This window comes from Schistocerca americana, chromosome 5 (genome assembly GCF_021461395.2).
Source record: "Schistocerca americana isolate TAMUIC-IGC-003095 chromosome 5, iqSchAmer2.1, whole genome shotgun sequence".
NCBI lineage: Eukaryota > Metazoa > Arthropoda > Insecta > Orthoptera > Acrididae > Schistocerca > Schistocerca americana.
In genome coordinates, this window is record NC_060123.1 from 485670994 (window position 1) to 485678007 (window position 7014).

The window sequence follows — 7014 nt, forward strand, 5'->3', positions numbered from 1 at the left end:
ACGTGTTCCAGTGTTTCTACGGAATCCAAACTGATTTTCCCCGAGGTTGGCTTCTACTAGTTTTTCCATTCGTCTGTAAAGAATTCGTGTTAGTATTTTGCAGCTGTGACTTATTAAGCTGATAGTTCGGTAATTTTCACATCTGTCAACACCTGCTTTCTTTGGGATTGGAATTATTATATTCTTCTTGAAGTCTGAGGGTATTTCGCCTGTTTCATACATCTTGCTCACCAGATGGTAGAGTTTTGTCAGGACTGGCTCTCCCACGGCCGTCAGTAGTTCCAATGGAATATTGTCTACTCCGGGGGCCTTGTTTCGACTCAGGTCTTTCAGTGCTCTGTCAAACTCTTCACGCAGTATCATATCTCCCATTTCATCTTCATCTACATCCTCTTCCGTTTCCATAATATTGTCCTCAAGTACATCGCCCTTGTATAGACCCTCTATATACTCCTTCCACCTTTCTGCTTTCCCTTCTTTGCTTAGAACTGGGTTTCCATCTGAGGTCTTGATATTCATACAAGTCGTTCTCTTATCTCCAAAGGTCTCTTTAATTTTCCTGTAGGCGGTATCTATCTTACCCCTAGTGAGATAGGCCTCTACATCCTTACATTTGTCCTCTAGCCATCCCTGCTTAGCCATTTTGCACTTCCTGTCGATCTCATTTTTGAGACGTTTGTATTCCTTTTTGCCTGTTTCACTTACTGCATTTTTATATTTTCTCCTTTCATCAATTAAATTCAATATTTCTTCTGTTACCCAAGGATTTCTACTAGCTCTCGTCTTTTTACCTACTTGATCCTCTGCTGCCTTCACTACTTCATCCCTCAAAGCTACCCATTCTTCTTCCACTGTATTTATTTCCCCCATTCCTGTCAATTGCTCCCTTATGCTCTCCCTGAATCTCTGTAAAACCTCTGGTTCTTTTAGTTTATCCAGGTCCCATCTCCTTAAATTCCCACCTTTTTGCAGTTTCTTCAGTTTTAATCTACAGGTCATAACCAATAGATTGTGGTCAGAGTCCACATCTGCCCCTGGAAATGTCTTACAATTTAAAACCTGGTTCCTAAATCTCTGTCTTACCATTATATAATCTATCTGATACCTTTTAGTATCGCCAGGGTTCTTCCATGTATACAACCTTCTTTCATGATTCTTAAACCAAGTGTTAGTTATGATTATGTTGTGCTCTGTGCAAAATTCGACCAGGCGGCTTCCTCTTTCATTTCTGTCCCCCAATCCATATTCACCTACTATGTTTCCTTCTCTCCCTTTTCCTACACTCGAATTCCAGTCACCCATGACTATTAAATTTTCGTCTCCCTTCACAATCTGAATAATTTCTTTTATTTCATCATACATTTCTTCAATTTCTTCGTCATCTGCAGAGCTAGTTGGCATATAAACTTGTACTACTGTAGTAGGCGTGGGTTTCGTATCTATCTTGGCCACAATAATGCGTTCACTATGCTGTTTGTAGTAGCTTACCCGCATTCCTATTTTCCTATTCATTATTAAACCTATTCCTGCATTACCCCTATTTGATTTTGTGCTTATAACCCTGTAGTCACCTGACCAGAAGTCTTGTTCCTCCTGCCACCGAACTTCACTAATTCCCACTATATCTAACTTCAACCTATCCATTTCCCTTTTTAAATTTTCTAACCTACCTGCCCGATTAAGGGATCTGACATTCCACGCTCCGATCCGTAGAACGCCAGTTTTCTTTCTCCTGATAACGACATCCTCTTGAGTAGTCCCCGCCCGGAGATCCGAATGGGGGACTATTTTACCTCCGGAATATTTTACCCAAGAGGACGCCATCATCATGTAATCATACAGTAAAGCTGCATGCCCTCGGGAAAAGTTACGGCTGTAGTTTCCCCTTGCTTTCAGCCGTTCGCAGTACCAGCACAGCAAGGCCGTTTTGGTTATTGTTACAAGGCCAGATCAGTCAATCATCCAGACTGTTGCCCTTGCAACTACTGAAAAGGCTGCTGCCCCTCTTCAGGAACCACACGTTTGTCTGGCCTCTCAACAGATACCCCTCCGTTGTGGTTGCACCTACGGTACGGCTATCTGTATCGCTGAGGCACGCAAGCCTCCCCACCAACGGCAAGGTCCATGGTTCATGGGGGGTGGCTTTTAATGATCTCTAGCCCAAATTCTGTATAATTACAGTGACACTCTCTCATATTTCGCGATAATACAAAACGTGCTGCCCTTCTTTGAACTTTTTCGATGTACACCGTCAGTCCTATCTGGTAAAGATCTCACACCACGCAGCAGTATTCTGAAAGAGGACGGACAAGCGCAGTGTTGGCAGTCACCTTAGTAGATCTGTTACATTTTCTAAGTGTCCTGCCAATATAACGCAGCCTTTGGTTAGACTTCCCCACAACATTTTCTATGTGTTCCTTCCATTTTAAGTTGTTCGTAATTGTGATTCCTAGGTATTTAGCTGAATTTACGGCGTTTAGATTTGACTGATTTATAGTGTAACCGAAGTTTAACGGATTCCTTTTGGAACTCATGTGGTAGACCTCACTTCTTTTCGTTATTTAGGGTCAACTGCCAATTTTCGCACCATTCAGATATCTTTTATAAATCAATTTTCAATCTGTTTTGATTTTCTGATGACTTTATTAGTCGATAAACGACAGCGTCATCTGCAAAGAACCTAAGACGGCTGCTCAGATTGTCTCCTGAATCGTTTATATAGGTAAGAAACAGCAAAGGGCCTGTAACACTACCTTTGGGAATGCTACAAATCGCTTCTGTTTTACTCGATGACTTTCCGTTAGTTACTAAGAACCGTGAACTCTCCGACAGGAAATCATAAATCCAGTCACATAACCGAGACCATATTCCATAAGCACGCAATTTCACTACAAGCCGCCTGTTTGGTACAGTGTCAAAAGCCTTACGGAAATCCAGAAATACGGAATCGATCTGAAATCCCTTATCAAAAGCACGAAATACTTCATGTGAAAAAAGAGCTAGTTGTGTTTCACAAGAACGATGTTTTCTAAACCCATTTCTACCTTCCATCCGTAAGGTACATAAATTACATATTAATTTTATTCACTAGTTCATACGTTCGTAGCGTCATTTCTGAACATATATATGATAGAGGTAAGACTGCGTCCTGTTCTGTATTGTCAGCGCAAGCATGTTCCCGTAGTATGGCTTCTAATAGGTTGCTAACACAGATGCCTCTACCGGACGTTTGAATAGTGCCTTATCGGACTGTACACGAAATTACACCCTCATAAACATGCAGCCCAAATGTACAGTCGTGCTCAAAAGTATCCGAACGACCTGAATTGCATTTCGCCTGATTAGCATGCAAACCACATAACGCAGCTGTCTGGCAGGCCATCTAATCGCTACAGTCGTTTGACTATTGAAAATGGCTCCAACAAGTCACTACTAGAAAACTCGGCTCTGTATCGCAATAATTCAAGATGTAAAGTAATACCACGATACTACAAATATCAGGGAACGCCTTATCACAGATAAGACTGTCCTTAAGGCTTGTAAGCTCACATTTATTGCAATAAATGACATACCTGAAATGTTACCACTCTCATAATTACGTCAGATAGGTAATGCACGTAGTAAGTTCGTCGTATTCATGATTTCCTCTTCGAAGTAACATACCGTACTTGTTATTTAACACAAAATGACATTAAAAATTTAAGTTATTCACGAGCAGCTAGTTGAAAATATGTATGAACTTTAAATGACACGACGAACCGACTCGTTCTGCATTTGGATTCAAACCCAGGTCATGCAGACTAAGATTTCGTGACTGACGGAAACTAACAGTCATTCCTGCCTAGGATACAGAGAGTGATATGCCTCGATTATAGAGAGTATCAGTTAGCAAATATCAAATTTAAATTACATAACATAAACATTTTAACGGACGCGAATTCCTACCCAGCATCTATTGTCCCTGTTAACGAACTACGAGAGATGTTAAATTTTGCTTCTTCACAAGTGACTTACTTGAAATGCCGTGATGTAAAGCTTTTTGTTGGACAGGAATTCGAACCCAGAATCTAATCGGATTGTTATCGAAGCACAATCAACTGTGACATATCGGATTTTCTCGGCAATAACTAGATGTTTTAACTGAAATGACGAGACAAAACATTAATTTTTTCCTTCCCAGTACTCCAAACCGGAACCTATCGCTGCTATTTATTAGAGAAAACGAACGTTAAATACGGGTTTGCTACACCAGCAACAACATGTGAGCATGTTTGAACTAGAAATATTACAACGAAGAGTTCAATGCTGACTGGGAATCGAACCCCACACATACCGTTGTTGACTACACACAAAGAGACGTCAGCTACAGAATTTTTCTCCACCAGCAGCTCGGAATAACATCCTTAATCTCTCAAATAGTTCTGTGTCTCACTGGGAGTCAAAAACGTCAGATATCGTTAGTGTTGACAATGAATGAAAATGCATTAAAAATCAAAATTATTATCCATCAGCAGATAGGTGTTCTCATGCTAGAGCTTGATAATACATAATGAAAACTTTAGTGCCGGACCAGCATTCGAACCCATTCACGCGCAATATGTGGAGATGTTGAGGAATCTACAGTTTTGAAGAACCAACAAATTGTAATCGAGTTGTATTATCACGAAGGGAACAAATTCCGCGTTAAGGGCGGTCTGAGTTGCATTCCAAGTTCAGAACCAATTTTATCGACATACAGAAGCTCAAATAAAAGATGGAATAAGGGTCCTGTGACCCTACATAGCGTTTGTTTCGTCACTATAAATAAATAACCAGTATAATATAGGTTACTGGTGACAGAGTTCCCACATTTCTCCACTCCTGACTTTATTGTGGTGCAACCTAACGACTACTTGGTAGAGAAGGAATATCATGTTTAATGTGAATTTCAGACCACAGTGCCATTATACCTTCTTCACTTGGCGTAGCCAGAAGAGAATAGAATCGGTCTATCCCTATTAAAAACCATGGGCAGAAGTCGTAATCGAACCCAGACCATCATCATAGAAACCAACAGACCACCAAATCATCTTCCGTATGACTCATTTTTCTTTGACAAAAACGTTGCGGCACACTCGATGAGAATTCTGACACACAGGCTCCCTGTAGTGGTTTGCAGCATGTTCAGTACATTCATTTACTTGGCTGACTGAATCGCCATGAACTAGCTGCATACATTCGACTCTATTTTGTAATCACGGAAATAAAATCATGTAACTGCCACCTACACAGAACTGCCAACAGTGTAGGATGCAGAAATTTAAAGAGGAAGTGTTCCTTTCCATTTGAGCTACTCCATTGCGCAATCTGTTTGTTGAAGATGTCGTACAGTGCAAAAGAAAAGCTATAACTGTCTGTCTCTCAGAAGTCTAGATCTGGCCATATGCATTATCTCACAGCACTGTGGAATGCGGAAATTCTGGAGGAACTATTGTTGACTTCTGGAGGTGCTGCCGGTAGATGACAGCTAGTAGCGTCACGGAAAGTGTCACACACCGTCAATAACATGTTGCGAGTTCCATTTCATTCGCTGCTACATTTTTTACAACGCAATTCTGCTGTCTACTGAAGTTACCAATTTAATGGAACTTTGAACATAATTAACTTCACTTCTCAACACAAAATATCCGCATGGGCGAAAAGGGCTCACTTCTGCGACATTTTGTTCTTTTCAGGTTTAATAGACGGCCAGGCAGCAGATGCATCTCGAAACATTTGTTTTATGTATGGGGAGGGCGCATCGTGCCAAAATAGTCAGAAAAGTATTTTTTACATTAGCAGTCGTCTGGTAGTGGCATTTTATTCTTCTTCAAACCTTGTTTGACAACTTTAACTTACGTTTTCTACATGCATCTAATCAATAAACTGCATGTGCAATGTCAGACTGTTATAGATCACATCAGTGAATTCGCATATATCGTTGATGATTAATTTCTCTCTCATGTTTAGTATTGTTTTAACAACAGTAAAAGAAACCTTACGAAAATTGTGCACTGTATTAAAAGAAATGAAATAAAACTACCCACGATAACCTTACGACGAAAGACTGAGTATCTGCACACAAGCGTGCCTCTATCGGCACGAATTAGTAAAATACTACTCAGATTTCGATTGGGTCTGTGTTTAATTGGTATGCTGTGTCATACTCAACAGGTATGCAAATGTGGCGTTTCATAATTAAAGTTATGTATTCCTAGAGACCCAAAATCTGCTTGTCAGCAGCGGAACGAGGCGTTAACTGTTGTGCAGCATTGTAAGTTTTTCACCATTGCACTATGAGCTGAAAGTATTTTCCGCGATTTCCTTATCGATGTTCAATCTGACTGCTTGTAGCTCTTTCACAGAAGGGATAAAAACGTTACATTCAGCGAGATGGAACAGCGAACCAGAACAGACGCTTTTTCAGAGGTCAGCACGTAACCACAGAGCTAGCGAAGAGGTATGTGTTGCCCATATCCTTTACGAGACCAATAGTGTCTAGAACTCGTAAACCGCTATTTAAAGGACGAGTTTAGTTGCGATTTACACATGCAACGACTTTCCTGGGCTAAAAACCGTAAATTTACAATCTTTTGTCACACCTGAAGCGATAATAACTCAGATTAATCAATGGAAATGACAGGAAAAATCAAGTGAACTTTGAGGCTTAATTCCGTGCACACCAGGAAGTAACTCGTCGATCACAGAGTTGCCAAATATACCTTGCCTTGTTGCCAAATCTCAGTTACAGTACTAGCAGGAAGAAGACGAACCGATGTGATCCTACAGCGGGCTGGGAAGTGACCACAGCTGGCCTTTCAAAGACGCGGCTGCGACGGCCTGGAATACGTAATGCGTCTGATTCGCATTTCTGTAACCAGGTTTAGGGACTGGTGCGTAGTTACTAATACTATTCAGAACTGACTGCAAACTAAGCACCATAAATCAGTAACTCTCATAGTTGTTTTTATATTTCTTTCGTAACTGTACTCAAAC